General features: G+C 44.8%; 1 non-coding gene across 1 annotated transcript; it reads left to right on the forward strand.

Annotated features, from left to right (window-relative positions):
• Positions 1-11,420: 11,420 nt before the first annotated feature.
• LOC116812413 (U12 minor spliceosomal RNA) lies at positions 11,421-11,576 on the forward strand. Its single transcript, XR_004370697.1, has one exon. It is a non-coding gene; the product is annotated as a U12 minor spliceosomal RNA (small nuclear RNA).
• The last annotated feature ends 6,485 nt before the right edge of the window (positions 11,577-18,061 follow it).

The following is an 18,061-nucleotide window of genomic DNA, read 5'->3' on the forward strand; positions in this document are numbered from 1 at the left end:
AGTGAATAGCAATGGTAGCCAGGCAATATTTGCCAAAGACCTGGGTCAGTGTTGGCCACGGAGAGAGACTCCTTTGCTTATGGAAAGGGGAAGGAAGAGTGGGAATGACTTTGTCTTGTGGCTTGGGTCCCAGCTCAGCCACCATAGAATAGAGTACCAGGTAGATTCACAAGGTTTCCATGCCCAGGCCCTGGCTCCTGGATGGCATCTCTAGGCCTGCTCAAGACTGCGGAAACTTGCTGCTCTGAAGGGAAGGACACAGGCCAGGCTGGCATTGCCACCTGCTCATTGTAGAGCTCTAGGGCCTTGAGTGGACATTAGTGGTAGCCAGGCAGTGGTTACCATGGGCCTTGGGCAAGACTCAGTGCTGAGCTGGCTTCAGGTTTGACCTGGTGCAGTCCCACTGTTGGTGGCCACCGGGGTGTTTGTGTCACCTCTCCTCTGGCTCTAGGTGGCTCAGAACAGAGAGAGAAACTGTGTGTTTGGGAGAAAGTAAAGGAAGAGAACAAGAATGTTTCCCTGGTAATCCATAGGAATCTTTTGGATCTTATCCAAGACCACAAAGGTGGTACCTCTATGAGTCTGCAAGAGCCACAGTGTTATTGGGCTTGGAGTCCCCCCAATGCAAATATGGCTTCGATGACAAAAAACATAGATCACAATACCCAAGTCCCTTTGGATGCCTGGAAAGGCTTCCCAAGAAGGATGGGTACAAACAAGCCCAGGATGCAAAGACTGCAGTAAATACCTAACTCATCAATGCCCAGACAAGCATCATGACCACCCAGGAAAACATGACCTTACCAAATAAACTACATAAGACACCAGGGACCAATCCTGGAAAGACAGAGATATGTGACCTTTCAGACAGAGAATTCAAAATAGCTGTCTTGAGGAAACTCACAGAAACTCAAGATAACATAAAGAAGGAATTCAGAATCCTATCAGATAAATTTAACAAAGACATTGAAATAATGAAAAAAGAATAAAGCAGAAATTCTGGAGCTGAAAAATGCAATTGACAGACTGAAGAATGCATCAGAGTCATTTAATAGCAGAATTGATCAAGCAGAGGAAATAATTAGTGAGCTTGAAGACAGGCTATTTGAAAACACATAGTCAGAGGAGACAAAAGAAAAAAGAGGCCAGGCGTGGTAGCTCACGCCTGTAATCCCAGCACTTTGGGAGGCCGAGGTGGGTGGATCACGAGGTCAGGAATTCAAGACCAGCCTGGCCAAGATGGTGAAACCCCATCTCTACTAAATACACAAAAATTAGCCAGGCCTGTAATCAGAGAGTCGAGACCATGGTGAAAACCCGCTCTACTAAAAAACAAAAAATTAGCCAAGGTGGTGGCGGGCCTGTAGCCCAGTATCGGGAGAGACCCGGGGGGGGGGGGTTGGAGGGGGCTGAGATTCCCCCCCCGCACCCCGGCCAGGGGAAAAGGGAAAACCACAAAAAAAAAAAAAAAAAAAAAAAAAAAAAAATGGGGGATGAGGTTAAAGTGTAAGAGTTTTATTAGTTTTCTCTTTGCTTGTTTGTTTGTTTCTATGTTTATATCATCAGTGTTACTTTGTCATGAGTTTAAAATAATGGGTTAGAAGATATTTGCAAGGCTCATGGTAACCTCAAATCAAAAAACATACAACAGATACACAAAAAATAAAAAGGCAAGAAATTAAAACATACCACCTGAGAAAACCACCCTCACTGAAAGGAAGACAGAAAAAAGGAAAGGAGGAAGAGAAGACCACAAAACAACCAGAAAACAAACAACAAAATGGCAGGAATTGATAAAGCTCAACATCCCTTCATGATAACAATCCTCAAAAAACTGAGTGTAGAAGGAACATATCTCAACACAATGAAACCATATATGATAGACCCACAGCTAGTGTCATTCTGAATGGGAAAAAACTGAAAGCCTTTCCGCTAAGACCTGGAACAAGACAAGGATGCCCACTTTCACCACCGTTACTCAACATAGCACTGGAAGTCCTAGCTAGAATAATCAGACAAGAGAAAGAAATATGGTGGGGCAGGATGACTCACACCTGTAATCCCAACACTTTGGGAGGCCAAGGTGGGCGGATCAACTGAGGTGAGTTCAAGACCAGCCTAGCCAACATGGTGAAACCCCGTCTCTACAAAAAATGCCAAAAAAATTAGCTGGGTGTGGTGGCGTGCGCCTGTAATCCCAGCTACTCTGGAGGCTGAGGCAGGAGATAATCGCTTGAACCCGGGAGGCAGAGGTTGCAGTGAGCCAAGATCAAGCCACTGCACTCCAGCCTGGGTGACAGAGCGAGACTCCGTCTCAAAGAAAAAAAAGAAAGAGAGAGAGAGAGAAAGGAATAAAGGGCATCCAAAGTGGAAGGGAAGAAATCAAATTATACTTTTTTGCAGATGATCTGAGCTTATATTTGGAAAAGCCGAAAGACTCCACCAAAAAACTATTAGAACTGATGAACAAATTCAGGAAAGTTGCAGGATACAAAATCACCATGCCAAAATCAGTAGCATTGAGACCCCCATCTCTACAAAAGCATAAAAAAATTAGCCAGGTGTGGTAGCACATGCCTGCAGTCACAGCTATTTGGAGACTGAGGAAGGAGAATTGCTTTAGCTCAGGAGGTTGAAGCTATAGTGAGCCACACTATAAGAAATCTTACAGAGGCTGGGCGTGGTGGCTCATGCCTGTAATCCCAGCACTTTGGGAGGCCGAGGCGGGCAGATCACGAGGTCAGGAGTTCGAGACAAGCCTGGCCAATAAGGTGAAACCCCATCTCTACTAAAAATACAAAAATTAGCTGGGCGTGGTGGCATGCGCCTGTAGTCCCAGCTACTCGGGAGGCTGAGGCAAAATAATCGCTTGAACCCAGGAGGCAGAGGTTGCAGTGAGCCGAGATCACGCCACTACACTCCAGCCTGGCAACAGAGCAAGACTCCGTCTCAAAAAAAAAAAAAAAAAAGTTACAGAAATGCATCAAGCAAAAGGAAAACTCTCCAGTTGTAAATAAATAAATGGTAATTATATGGATAAACATATGCTTTTTCTATTATTTAAATATATTTAAAATATAATTGGCTCCTTAAAGTTTACAACATATAGAAAAGTAGAATGCATTAACTAATAGCATAAAGGTTAAAAGGAGAGAGATAAAGGTATAATATTGTAAGGTTTTTTAATACTACACATGAAGTGATATACCCCTTGAAAGTGTACTCTGGTAGGTTAACAATGTATACTATAAACCCTAAGGCAACCACTAAAGCAAAAAAACAAAGACTTATAGCTTATTAGACAACAAAAGACATGAAATAGAATCATAAATGTATTTAATTGATCCAAAAGGACACAGAAAAAATTTAAATTTGGAACAAAGAACAGATGGGACAAATAGAAAACAAATAGGAAGGTGATAGAATCAAACCTAACTACCACATCAATGTGACATTAAATGTAAGTGGTTTAAACACTCCAATACAAAGGCAGACATTGCCAGACTGGATAAAAAAGCAAGACCAATCTCTGTGCCCCCTACAAGGAATGCACTTCAAATACAAAGACACTAATTAAAAAAAGTAAAAGGATAGAAAAAATATATCATGCTCATATTTTCAAAAACCTTGGAGTGACTATTAATATTGAAAAAGGCCAATTTCAAGGATAAAGAAGGTCTAGAAGATATTAAGATCCTTAACATTTATAGCCTGAAAACAGAGCTCAAAATGCATGAAGCAAAAACTGATAGAACTGCAAGAAGAAATAGACAAACCCACAATCATAGTTGGAGCTTTCAATAAGCCTTCGTGTTTTTCTTGTTTATTTGTTTTTGTTTTGTTTTGTTTTTTGTTTCTGAGATGGAGTCTTGCTCTGTTGCCCAGGCTGGAGTGCAGTGGCGTGATCTCGGCTCACTGCAACCTCCGCCTCCCAGTTTCAAGCGTTTCTCCTGCCTTAGCTCCCTCAGTAGCTGAGATTACAGGTTTCCACCACCATGCCCAGCTAATTTTTGCATTTTTAGTAGAGACGGGGTTTCTCCATGTTGGTCAGGCTGGTCTCGAACTCCTGACCTCAGGTGATCCGCCTGCCTTGGCCTCCCAAAGTGCTGGGATTACAGGTGTGAGCCACCTTGCCCGGCCTCAATAAGCCTCCTTTTTTTTTCTTTTTTCTTTTCTTTTTTTTCTTTTTTTTTTTTTTTGAGATGGAGTCTCACTCTGTCACCCAGGCTGGAGTGCAGCGGCGCGATATTGGCTCACTGCAACCTCTGCCTCCTGCGTTCAAGCAATTCTCGTGCCTCAGCCTCCCGAGTAGCTGAGATCACAGATGTGTGCCACCATGCCCAGCTAAATTTTTTTTTTTTTGTATTTTTAGTAGAGATGGGGTTTCACCATTTTGGCCAGGCTGGTCTCGAACTTCTGACCTCAGGCGATCCGCCCTCCTCGGCCTCCCAAAGTGCTGGGATTACAGGCATAAGCCACCACACCCGGGCAATAAGCCTTCTTAATAATTAACAGAATAAGTAGTCAGTCAATATCAGCAAGGACATAGTAGACATGAGCAACACTGCTAACCAACTAAACCTTAATAACATTTGTAGAATACTCCTTCAACAACAGCAGAATACACATTATTTTCAAGTGCACATAGAAAGCTTACAAATGTATATTCTGGGCCATTGACAGGCCTCAATACATTAAAAAGGACTCAAGTCAAATGAGAAATATTCTCTGACCACATTGGAACTAAATTTGAAATCAATGACAGAAAGATTCTTGTAAAATCCCCAAATAAAGGGCTTCTACAAAAATCCTACATCTAACATCATACTTAATGGTGAAAAACAATGCTTTCCTCGTAAGATCTGGAATAAGACAGGAATATCTACAGTTACCACTTCTCTTCAATATTGTACCCAAAGTTCTAACTGGTTTCACCAGTGAATTCTAGAAAACATTTAAAGAGGAAAAAAACACTAATCCTAGGCCAGGCACAGTGGCTCACACCTGTAATCCCATCACTTTAGGAGGCCAAGGCAGGAAGACTGCTTGAGCCCCAGAGTTTGAGACCAGCCTGGACAAAACAGCAAGACCCCATCTCTACAGCAAATTTAAAAATTAGCCAAATGTGGTGGTGCACACCTGTGGTCCCAGTTATTCAGGAGGTTGAGGTGAAAGGATTGCTTGAGGCCAGGAGGTTGAGGCTGCAGTGAGCCATGTTCACACCACTGCACTCCAGCCTGGGTGACAGAGTGAGAACCTGTCTCAAAAAAACATAAAACACCAATCCTATACAAACTTTTCTGGAAAAGATATCACAGACCTGAGGTTGCACAAATAGTATAAAGAGGAATTTATTGCATCAGAAATAATTTTATATGAAGGAATGTATCCTCTCTTTCTGGACAAACTCATCTTTTCCCAAAGTCTCAACAACCATCCACTTTTATTTTTCCTGAGATGGAGTCTCACTCTGTCACCCAGGCTGAAGTGCAATGGCATGATCTTGGCTCATTGCAACCTCCACCTCCTGTGTTCAAGCCATTCTCCTGCCTCAGCCTCCGGAGTAGCTAGGACCACAGGCACACACCACCATGCCCAGCTAATTTTTGTATTTTTAGTAGAGACAGAGTTTCACCATGTTGCCCAGGGTGGTCTCAAACTCCTGAACTCAGGCAATCTGCCCGCCTTGGCCTCCCAAAGTGCTAGGATTACAGACGTGAGCCACCACACCCAGCACCACGCACTTTTTAAACCATCAGATCTCGTAAGAACTCATTCACTCACTATCACAGCATGGGGGAAACTCCCCCCGTAATCCAATCACCTCCCATCAGGTCCCTCCCCTGACACAGGGGGATTACCATTTGACGTGAGATTTGGGTGGGGACACAGAGCCAAACCAACCATATCACTCCCCAAATGCTCTCCTTCCACATCTCATGAAATCAATGTATCCCATCCCAGAGCCTGTAACTTCGCTTTTTCCCAATCATCCCCTATTTGTACCCAGACCTTTCATCCAGAAGGGTCAAGTACAAGAGGGCCAAAGGCATTTTTATAAAATGTCTTCTATCTTACTCAGTGTGAGCTGCTGTATGGGAACTTGGTGAGTGGTGTACTCAATCAAGTGGTCATTGTCATTAGGATCTAGGACCGTGTCCACCCAACAAGAGAATTCAGGTGACTGACCAGAATTAAGTTTAAGTCCGAGCCCGGCATGGTGGCTCACGCTTGTAATCCCAGCACTTTGGGGGGCCAAGGTGGGCAGATCACCTGAGGTCAGGAGTTCAAGACCAGCCTGGCCAACATGGTGAAACCCAGTCTCTACTGAAAATACAAAAATTAGCCAGGCGTGATGGTAGGTGCCTGTAATCCCAGCTACTTGGGAGGCTAAGGCACGAGAATCACTTGAACCCAGGAGGCAGAGGTGGCAGTGAGCTGAGATTGTGCCACTGCACTCCAGCCTGGGCAACAGAGAGAGACTCAGTCTCAAAAAAAAAAAAAGTTTAAGTCCCCTAGGGCTCTTTTGGGCTGGGCTGCTGCCTGGAGGGTTACCAACTAGGCTAGCCTGAGACCCGTGATTACTGTTAAAGGAAAGAAAAATACATCACGTCCAGGAATGGCCAGGGCAGAATCCCAAATGCCTCTATAGCCCACCCCTTTTGTCCTGACCATTATCTGAGGTACCCAATGGGAGATAATCCCATTCTTGGGACAGCCACATTTAGTGACCAAACTGCCTTACTAAGGTGAGTGGACCAGGAGAAGGAGAGAGAGGTAGGTTCTGCAATCCTTTTGAGTTCATTTTTGAGGAGGCCATTTCAACGTTTAACGATATCAGATACCTGCCCATGGTAGGGCACATAGAACATCTATGGAAGGCTTTGACTACTGGCCCGTAGTTGGGTGGCCTTTGCAACAAAAGGCACGCCACTGTCAGACTGCAAATGGTCTGTGTCAGAAACATAGAGTCCTTTACTTTGTGCCCAGTCTATGATGGTGGATGCACTGCCATGTTCAGGGGGCAGTGAACCAGAAGTGCATCAGCTGTTTGATTCCAGTCGGCCTTATCAGAGAATAGGCTCTTACTATGGGCGTCTACATGGGTGACCCAGACTGACCAATTCCACCAGTAGCTCTCTACCCGCTTATCTGTTAAAAAGGCATATGATGTTTTAAAACGTTTGAAAGTCTCAGCTTTAGAACAGTTTAGCTTTTCCACTATCTATTACTGATCTCCACAGACCCCAATATTGTCCCTAGAACCCTCCCATCACTCACCCCAGAAATCTTCTATCAGAAACACCCGTCCTCCATCGTAGCCTCTCAGGCCTAAAATCTCAAATCAAATTCCAATCCTAGGCCAACTCCCCAACCCTAAGACTGCCTTTTCTGGGGTGGCTCTTTTTTCACAGGTGCAGTGAGGCCGTTGTTTCTGTACAGCGTGGAAAATCTAAACTGTTCTAAATCTGTGACTTTCGAATTTTTTAAAGCATCATATGCCTTTTAAAAAACAGATAAGGCTGGGCGCAGTGGCTCACGCCTGTAATTCCAGTACTTTGGGAGTCCGAGGCGGGAGGATCAATTGAGGTCAGGAGATCGAGACCAGCCTGGCCAACACGGTGAAACCCCGTCTCTACTAAAAATACAAAAATTAGCCGGGCGTGATGGTGGGCGCCTGTAATCCCAGCTACTCAGGAGGATGAGGCACGAGAATCGCTGGAACACGGGAGGCGGAGGTCGCAGTGAGCCAAGATCGTGCCACTGCACTCCAGCCTAGGCGACAGAGCGAGATTCCGTCTCAAAAAAATAAAAAATATAAAATAAAAAACAGATAAGCGGGTAGGGAGCTACTGGTGGAACTGAGTTTCCTCTTTAAGGGAAATGAGGACAAGGACAAGATCCCGTCTTTTCTGCACTCAGTCGCCCCGCCCCCTACTCAAGCAGGCATGTTTATTGGATGATTAGAGGGTCAGTCAAAGCAAGGACCAACCCCCTACTGCCAAAAGACACGTACTACTCAAGGGCCCCTGACTCAGACGTTCTCACTGGTCGGAAATGCCATCAATCAAGTTTCAATCCCCGCCCTCTTCTCGCGGAAGAACTGTGTGTCCTAACCTCTCTCTTACCTGCTGTCAATGACAGGCCTGCTGTCAATCGGCTCCGCATCCTCTAGTTCTGCACATCCCGGGCCATCAGAGCGGGAACTTCTGATCGGTCCGCCTGCCGTTTTTTCACCTATAGAGCCCACCCCCTAAAGGTGTCCAAGCTGCTCCAAAGAACAATTGATTAACCCAACGGCTGTCTTTGGCCCTCAGAACTGTCACACTTGGCTCCGCCTCTTCCCGGACATCATCTGTTGCACCAGAGACTGGCGGGCCTGGAAAGAGGCTCTGAGCCCATCCCCGTTTCTTTGTTGGACCCTGTCAGGTCTCTTGTTCAGTGCCCAATGTCAGTCGGGTAGGGAGGCAGTGGGGCAGTCTTGGTTCTCATCCCACCCCGGAGTCTCTGCGCAGCCACAATTCAGGAAAACAATCTGGAGGCGGGTTCAAAACACTAAGATTGATTGAACGCGCTGATGGTTTGGTTTTCTCCTATAGCGCTTTGGTAGTGGCTTTTATCCAGACCGCCCCCCACCCCCGGAATGAATCCTGGTATAGAAATGTTACCATATGTGTGCGTGTGATTGTTTTTAATATATTTAAATTTGATGAATCAAAAGCCTTTTTCAAGGTCAGATCCCAGACCGACCCTTCTGGCCCCCACCCCCGCTTTTTTTTTTTTTTTTTTTTTTTTCCAAATGAAAGCTTTCCCAAAGAGGCCACGTTTGTAGGGCTAGTGGAATTTTTTGGAAAAGGGAGAAAGCGGATTCTGGATGAGGACAATGGTGGCCCAGAAGTCGTTATGACTTAAGAGTCTTGGCAGAGGCAGAGGCTGGGAAAAGCGAGCAAAGAGTGTTTTTCATTTAGGTGGCATCTGTACGAATCCTAGTTTGGAAAGGTGCGAAGGTTATGTACCTTTGTTTTTAATATTTTGGCTTTTTAATTTTCGGTTTCCTTTTTTCACTTAGTTTTTATCTTCGAAGTTTAATTTTGCTGTTTTTTTATTTCATATTCCTAAAAATTGTATAATTAAACAAATTTTATTGCTACTGGCTTTTAATTAATTCATTAATTAATTTTGAGACGGAGTCTCGCTCTGTTGCCCAGGCTGGAGTGCAGTGGCACGATCTCAGCTCACCACAACCTCCGCCTCCCGGGTTCAAGCGATTCTCCTGCCTCGGCCTCCCGAGTAGCTGGGACTACAGGCACGCACCACCATGCCTGGCTGATTTTTGTATTTTTAGTAGAGACTGGGTTTCGCTATGTTGGCCAGGCTCGTCTCGGACCCCTGACCTCATGATCCACCCGCCTCGGCCTCCCAAAGTGCTGGGATGACAGGCGTGAGCCACCGCGCCTGGCCTTACTTATTTTTAAAGCAAATTCTTCTAGATCCTGAGTTTCTGGCTTTTTAAATTAAAATTACAAGAAAATTTATTCCTCTGGTGTTAACAGGTCTGGAGACATACATTTATGATGCTTTGGACCTATTGATAATCTGTAGAGTACTTTATTCATTAATTATTTCATTTTAAAAACCTTGCTTTATATATCCCCAGAATACTAAGGCCTGGTGGGGAATATCTTATAATTAATGGTTATTACTGATTATTAATAATAACCATCAATGAAAGTAAGATAGAAACTGTTAAGAGATTCAGTTAAGTACTGTGTAATTTTGTGTTGATTATATCTGCCAGTAATATTCATCATGCATTGCATAGAAGTGGGATCGTCTCTTTCTTTTTCTCCACCTGGTTTGTGAGAAAATTGTGAGCAATTTTGCACAGGGAAGATTCGATGTCTAACATTTATTGACTGCTTGTATGTACTAGGAATAATTCTAAATGCCGATCATGTGTTATTTTTTTCTCTTTTTTTTTCTTTTTATTTGTCATTCTAAATGCCCTTCATGTATTGTCTCATTTAATCCTCACAAATAGACACATTTATTCTCCTCATACTACAGATAGGGAAACATCCATAAGTAGCAGAGATGGGATTTGAACTCAAGCCGTCTTAAGGACTGCACCGGAATGGTGTTTTTTGTTTTCTAAAATGGGGGCAATAATACATGTAAAGTGATTAGGACATATAGTTAGCTCTGAATACATGGCAGAACTTACTGCTGTTATGGCCTTGTTTAAGGCTCCCAGCCACCCTGTGAGTTAGGGATCAACATGATCCCCCTTTTCTACAAGAAGAAACAGGTTCTGAGAGAATAAATGACTTGCCCAAGGCCGCTTGGTGCATGGTCTAGCTGGGCTCGTGCTGTGGTCACTTTCCTGCTATAAACCCTTCCCAAGTTCCACACCCTACTCTGGATAAACTCTTGGTGCATCAAGGCTTTTGATTCATAAAATTTCAATATATTTCTAAGCTGGGTATGGTGGCATGCACCTATAGTCCCAGCTTCTCGGGGGGCTTAGGTGGGAGGATTGCTTGAGCCCAGGAATTCAAGTCCAACCTGGGCAATATAGCAAGAACCCATCTCTAAAAATAAATAAATTTCTAAACACACACATGTCAAACCCCTGTGTGATCTGGCCCCAACCCACCAGTCCTGCCTTATCTTAATGGGTTTAGGGGTTTTTAAAATTTATTTTTATTTTATTATTATTATTTCAGTAGTTTTGGGGGAACAGGTGGTGTTTGGTTACATGAAAAAGTCCTTTAGTGGTGATTTCTGAGATTTTGGTGCACCCATCATCCGATGTAGAGTTTTTTACCCCTCACCCCTTTCCCACTCCCTCCCCCCAGTCCCCAGAGCCCATTGTATCATTCTTATGCCTTTGGGTCCTCATAGTTTAGCTCCTACTTGTAAGTGAGAACAGAGCAGACGCGGTGGCTCACGCCTGTAATCCCAGCACTTTGGGAGGCTGAGGCGGGTGGATCAATTGAGGTCAGGAGTTCCAGACCAGCCTGACCAACATGGCGAAACCGTGTCTCTACTAAAAATACAAAAATTAGCCGGGCCTAGTGGTACACACCTGTAATCCCAGCTACTCGGGAGGCTGAGGCAGGAGAATCGCTTAAATCCGGGAGGCAAAGGCTGCAGTGAACCGAGATCGCGCCACTGCACTCCAGACTGGACGACGAAGCGAAACTCCATCTCAAAAAACAAAACAAAACAAAAAAGTGAGAACATACGATGTTTGCTTTTCCATTCCTGAGTTACTTCATTTAGAATATAATGATTTAAAAAAAAAAGAATATAATGGTTTCTTTCCTTCCTTTCTTCCTCCTCCTCTTCTCTCTCTCTCTCTCGCTCTTTCTCTCTCACTAAAATAACCTAATTTATTTTTTTAAATTCCCAGTACCATGTCTTAAACTTATGAGTAAGGAAAATAACAATTGTTATTCGGGGTGACGCCCGAATCCTCACTGCTAATGTGAGACGAATTTTTGAGCTGGTAAAGGTCGCCCCTAAGGTGACCAGCCTACTTTGCAGGATGCCTAGGAGTCGCGATCTGCCTGACACCTTTACACCTGAAAAGTAGACGGGGGCCGGGCGCGGTGGCTCACACCTGTAATCCCATCACTTTGGGAGGCTGAGGAGGGCGGATCACGAGGTCAGGAGATCGAGACCATCTGGCTAACACGGTGAAACCCCATCTCTACTAAAAATACAAAAAGAAATTAGCCAGGCGTGGTGGCGGGCGCCTGTAGTCCCAGCTACTCAGGAGGCTGAGGCAGGAGAATGGTGTGAACCCAGGAGGCAGAGCTTGCAGTGAGCCGAGATTGCGCCACTGCACTCCAGCCTGGGCAACAGAGTGAGACTCCGTCTCAAAAAAAAAAAAAAAGTAGACTGTGGCCGGGTGCGGTGGCTCACACCTGTAATCCTGGCATTTTGGGAGGCCGAGGTGGGCGGATCACTTGAGGTCAGGAGTTCCAGACCAGCCTGACCAGCATGGTGAAACCTGGTTTCTACTAAAAATACAAAAATCAGCTGGGTGTCATGGCACACACCTGTAATCCCAGCTGCTTGGGAGGCTGAGACATGAGAATCACTTGAACCCCATAAGCAGAGGTTGCAGTGAGCTGAGATTGTGCCATTACCCTCCAGCCTGGGTGACAGAGCAAGACCCTGTCTCAAAAATAAAAAAAATAAAAAATTTCCCAGTACCATGACCATAACTAAAAGAACACCATGCCTAATGCAGTTTGTGTGTGATATGCAAGGAAAACATTTGGAGAGTGAGTAATAAAAGGGGATTGGAATTTTAAATAAGGAAAGTCCACTTTGAGAAGTTGATGTTTACCAACGACTTGAAGGAGGTGAAGGAGTTGGAAAGAAAATAAAAAGACAAGACTGGCTGGGCACAGTGGCTCTCACCTGTAATCCCAGCACTTTGGGAGGCCAAGGCAGGGGGACTCCTTGAGCCCAGGAGTTCCAGACCAGCCTGGGGAACATAACAAGACTATGGATTAGTCTTGTTTAGAGTTTCGTTCTTGTTGCCCAGGCTGGAGTGCAATAGCACGATCTCAGCTCACTACAACCTCCACCTCCTGGATTCAAGCAATTCTCCTGCCTCAGCCTCCCAAGTAGCTAGCATTACAGGCATGTGCCACCAGGCCTGGATAATTTTTTCTATTTTTAGTAGAGACGGTGTTTCTCCACGTTGGTCAGGCTGGTCTTGAACTCCCGATCTCAGGTGATCCACCCGCCTTGCCCTCCCAAAGTACTGGGATTACAGGTGTGAGCCACCACGCATGACCAAAAAAAAACTTTTTTTAAAAGAACAAATAATAATTTGGGGTAATGATAATAGCTAAATAAATAAGTAAATATATACCACTTTTTTTTTTTTTTTTTGAGACAGGGTCTCACTCTGTCGCCCAGGCTGGAGTACAGTGGCACAATCACGGCTCACTGCAGCCTCGAATTCCCGGGTCCAAGCAATCTTTCCACCTCAGCTTCCCAAGTAGCTGGAACCACAGGTGTGCGCTACCACCTGGGTAATTTTTTTAAATTTTCAGAGACGAGGTTTTGCCATGTTGCCCAGGCTGGTCTCGAACTCCTGAGCTCAATCAATCTATCTGCCTTGGCCTATCAAAGTGCTGGAATTACAGGCATGAGCCACCATATCCTGCCCCACCACCTTCAATAACAGAGCCAAAACTTCGAAGTAGTGACTGCCAGGGTTCCAAAACCACCCTCCGTCTTGGGGTCCACAATTTGAACATTCCCCAAACCATTGTCCCACAATCTCATTTTTGAATAAGTTTTTTTTTATTTAAAAACTTCCATGATTACTGTATTAATATGAAAATTAATTCATTCAGCCAGCCAGTGTTTATAAACAGCTAATCTGTGTCAAACAATGTTGTAAGCACTCAGATTAATCCTCTCGATATCCTTACGAGGTAGTTAATATCATTAGCCCCAGTTTACAGAGGGGGAAAATAGGAGTATGAGGTCACACATTTAGTATGGAGGAAGCTGGGATTTGAACCAAGGCAGTATGGCTCCAGGGGATGTTCCCCTAACCCCTGTGTTAGACTGTCTTGAAAGTTTTACTCTTCTTTCAAAGTTCTCTCTTCAATTAGACACTTCCCTCAGATCTTCATCAAACGTCATTTTTAAATTTATTTATTTTTTTTTTTTAGAGATGGGGGTCTTTCTCTGTTGCCCAGGGTGGAATACAGTGGCAGGGATCATAGCTGACTGCAGCCTTGACATCCTGGGCTCAAGGGATCCTCCTGCCTCAGTAGCTAGGACTACAGGTATGCATGCACATACAAACACATATACACAAATACTATATTCTTCCCTGCTTCATTTTTCTCCTCAACATATATCACTATCATATATTTTACTTTTTTTTTTTTTTGAGGCAAGGTCTCACTGTGTCGCCCAGGCTGGAGTGCAGTGGCACAATCTCGGCTCACTGCAGCCTAGACCTCTGCGATCCTCCCACCTCAGCCTCCCGAGTAGCTGGGACCACAGGCACATGCCACCATGCTTGGCTAATTTTTTTGTATTTTTAAAGAAATGGGGGTCTCGCCATGTTGCTCAGGCTGGTCTTGAACTCCTGAGCTCAAGGGGTCTGCACCCCTCAGCCTCCCAAAGTTCTGGGATTACAGGCATGAGCCATGGTGCCCAGCCTGTATTTTACTTATTTAGCTATTATCATTACTCCAAATTGTTAATTGTTCTTTAAATTTATTATCTGTCCCCCACACTGGAAGGAAGCTCCAAGAGGGCAAGAATTTTTGCCTGTTTTATTCACTGCTGTATCCCTGTTACATAGTAGGCACTTGATCAATATTTGTGAGATGAATGAATAAATGATTGAATGAACAAATGAATCCTTCTTCACACTTATGTATAGGTAATGGTTGTTGATTCCCAGCTGCTTTGCCTGGATCCTGTGCCTTCAACTGGCCCTGGATTCACCCCTCTGACTCACATGTACTTGACCTCTAAAGTATTGGCTCTGCTTACGAATACTAACATTTAAAATTGGAATCAGGCCAGGCGTGGTGGCTCACGCCTGTAATCCCAGCTCTTTGGGAGGCTGAGGTGGGTGGATCACTTGAGGTCAGGAGTTTTAGACCAGCCTGGCCAACATGGTGAAACCCCGTTTCTACTAAAATTACAAAAATTAGCCCGGCGTGATGGTGCTCAACTGTAGTCCCAGCTACTTGGGAGGCTGAAGCACGAGAATTACTTGGACCCGGAAGGCAGAGGTTGCAGTAAGCAAAGATCGCACCACTGTACTCCAGCTGGGACGACAGAGTGAGACTCTGTCTCAAAAATTAATTAATTAATTTAATTTAATTTAATTGGAATTAAGGCTGGTCGCGGTGGCTCACACCTGTAATCCCAGCACTTTGGGAAGCCAAGGCAGGTGGATCGCTTGAGCCCAGGAGTTTGAGACCAGCCTGGGCAACATGGTAAAACCCTGTCCCTACTAAAAATACAAAAAATTATCCAGGCATGGTAGTGAACAACTGTAGTCCCAGCTACTCTGGCAGCTGAGGCACAAGAATCGCTTGAACTCGGGAGGTGGAGGTTGCAGTGAGCCAAGATCATGCCACTGTACTCCAGCCTGGGCAACAGAGCGAGACTCCATCTCAAAAAAAAAAAAAAAAAAAAAAAAATTGGAATTAGACCAACTCAACTCAGGTGAATTTTTACTGAGCAACTTTGAACCGGAGTGAATTCTCCTGAGCCAATTTAATTCCTTGATCAATGCCATACAGTGGTGCAGTTAACCCAAAACCAATTTTGGCTGTTTTCATTTCTCTGAAGTTATTTTCATTGTGATCATTTTCTGGTTAATTTTTACAACGATGATTCAATCCATACATTGATTCTCTTATCTGTGTCAAATTCAAGCAGTAACAGTTTCCCTCAGATAGGTCCTTGGCCTCAGGCTGCTCCTTGACCATCTCAGCCACATACATTCTTGCTTCTGGAACTTGGTACTGATTGTTCCTTCTGCCAGAAATGCTCTTGCATCTGTGTAGTTCATCTCTGGCTTCTTTCACATTTTTTTTCTTCAAGTAATCACCTTTGCTGACTACCCTATTTAAATTCAGGTTCTCCCCTCCCCCCAACTCCCTGACACCCCCCTTATCAGATTTATTTATTTATTTATTTTGGGGATAGGGTCTTGCTCGGTCACCCAGGCTGGAGTGCAGTGGCCCGATCTCAGCTCACTGCAACCTTCGCCTCCTGGGCTCCAGCGATTCTCCCCCTCAGCCTTCTGAGTAGCTGGAATTACAGGCATGTGACACCATGCCCAGCCCAGTTGCTCAGGCTGGCCTCAGGCTCCTGGCCTCAAGTGATCTGCCCACCTCAGCCTACCAAAGTGCTGGGATTACAGGCATGAGCCACCACACCCAGCCCCTGGATTTATTTTTAACTTAATCCATACTTATCACTTCCTTACATACATATAATACACAAATTGTGCTGTTTATTTTCTGTCTCTCCCAGCTGGAATACAGGCTCCATGAAGGCGGGCATTTTTAAATCTTTTGTTCCCTGCTGTATCCCCTTTGCCTGTAACAGTGCCTGGGCAGGACGATTGCTTCAGTCCAGGGTCCAGGCTGCAGTGAGCCATAGTCACGCCACTGCACTCCAGCCTGACCAACACAGCAAGACCCTATCTCAAAACAAAAATAAAAACAAAACAACAGGAACAGTGCCTAGGACCCTGTAGGCACTTCAATAAATATTTGTTGAATGAATACCTCCTGTCGTTCTGAGCTTTATTTGTGGACAGTTTCCATTGAGTCTAATATTTCAGGATCAAAATTTGCAGGTCCACATTTTGTTGAGAACATCGAAAACTTCCATCAATTTTTCCTCAACGCAGTTTCAGGTTCACAGTTTTGGCTGCTGTCAGTTTATTCTGTGGTGCTTATGTTTATTGGTAATAGTCACTGTGAATCTGGTAAGATGTTCTGTTTTTATTTTCTGGGTAATGTCCTATTAGATTGAAGGATAAAGGAGGCTGGTATCCGTTATGTTGGCAGAACAAAGTTGCATCCAAAATATGAAAGTTCAAAGGTCCCTGGGGTCGAACAGTAGGGTGCAAACATTGTGTTAAGGTCTCTGATCACTCACACCAGCCTCTGCCCTCATCCTGGGAAATTCCTAAGGGCAGGGACCCTAATATCCGCCAGTGCCTGGCACACTGTTGGAGCTTGGCACTCAGTAGGCACTCCCTCCCTCTTCATCCCAATGTGGTGCTTAAAAGGTCAGTCATCCCCAGCCTGGCCAACATGGTGAAACCCTGTCTCTACTAAAAAAAATACAAACAAAATTAGCCGGGCGTGGTGGTGGGTGCCTGTAGTTCCAGCTACTCAGGAGGCTGAGGCAGGAGAATCGTTTGAACCTGGGAGAAGGAGGTTGCAGCGAGCCGAGATCGTGCCACTGCATTCCAGCCTGGGCAACAGAGTGAGACCCTGTCTCAAGAAAAGAAAAAAAAAAGGTCGGTCATCCGCCAGAATGGCTGCAGTGAAAAAGATGGGAAATGACGAATGATGGGGAGTCACCTTTGGGAAAGTGTAGATTGGAAAATTGGCATGATTTACTGAAGCTGATTGGTCACATGTCTACCCAATGACTTAGCAATTCCATTCCTAGGTTATATACCCAAGAAATGAGTATATATGTCTATCAAAAGATGTGTACAAAAATGTTCACAGAATTATTCTTAGCCAGGCATGGTGGCTCATGCTTGTAATCCCAGCACTTTGGGAGGCCAAGGCAGGTGAATCACTTAAGGTCAGGGGTTCGAGACCAGCTTGGCCAACCTGGTGAAACCCTGTCTCTACTAAAAATACAAAAATTAGCTGGGTCTGGTGGCTCACGCCTATAACTCCAGCTACTTGGGAGGCTGAGGCATGAGAATCACTCGAACCCAGGGAGGTGGAGGTTGCAGTGAGCCAAGATCGCACCACTGCACTCCAGCCTGAGCGACAGAGCAAGACTCTGTCTCAAAAGAAAAAAAAAATTCTTAATAGCCCCAAATATAAAACAACTCAAATGCTCAGCAACGTCAGAATGGCTAAAGTCTGATCTGGTCATACAATGAAATAGAATACAGCAATGAGGATGAACAAACTACTCATGTATGTGATGATGTTGATCAGTCTCACAAACATACAGAATGAAAGAAACTGGACACAAAACCAGACCAAAGTAACCTAACATTGTTAGAAGTCAGGAGAGTGGCTACCTTTGGTGGGGAAGAGGGAAGACCTGAAGGGAGCTTCTGGGGTTTGCCATGTTGTGATTTTTGTTTGTCTTTTTGTTTTTGAGACAGGGTCTCGCTCTGTGGCCCAGGCTGGAGTGCAGTGGCACGGTGTGATCTCGGCTCACTGCAACCTCTGCCTCCTAGGCTCAAGCGATCCTCCCACCTCAGCGCCCTTAGTAGCTGGGACCATCATGCCTCGCTAATTTTTGTATTTTTTGTAGAGACGAGGTTTCACCATGTTGCCCA

Source organism: Hylobates moloch, unplaced genomic scaffold, assembly GCF_009828535.3.
Source record: "Hylobates moloch isolate HMO894 unplaced genomic scaffold, HMol_V3 SCAFFOLD_7, whole genome shotgun sequence".
Taxonomy (NCBI): domain Eukaryota; kingdom Metazoa; phylum Chordata; class Mammalia; order Primates; family Hylobatidae; genus Hylobates; species Hylobates moloch.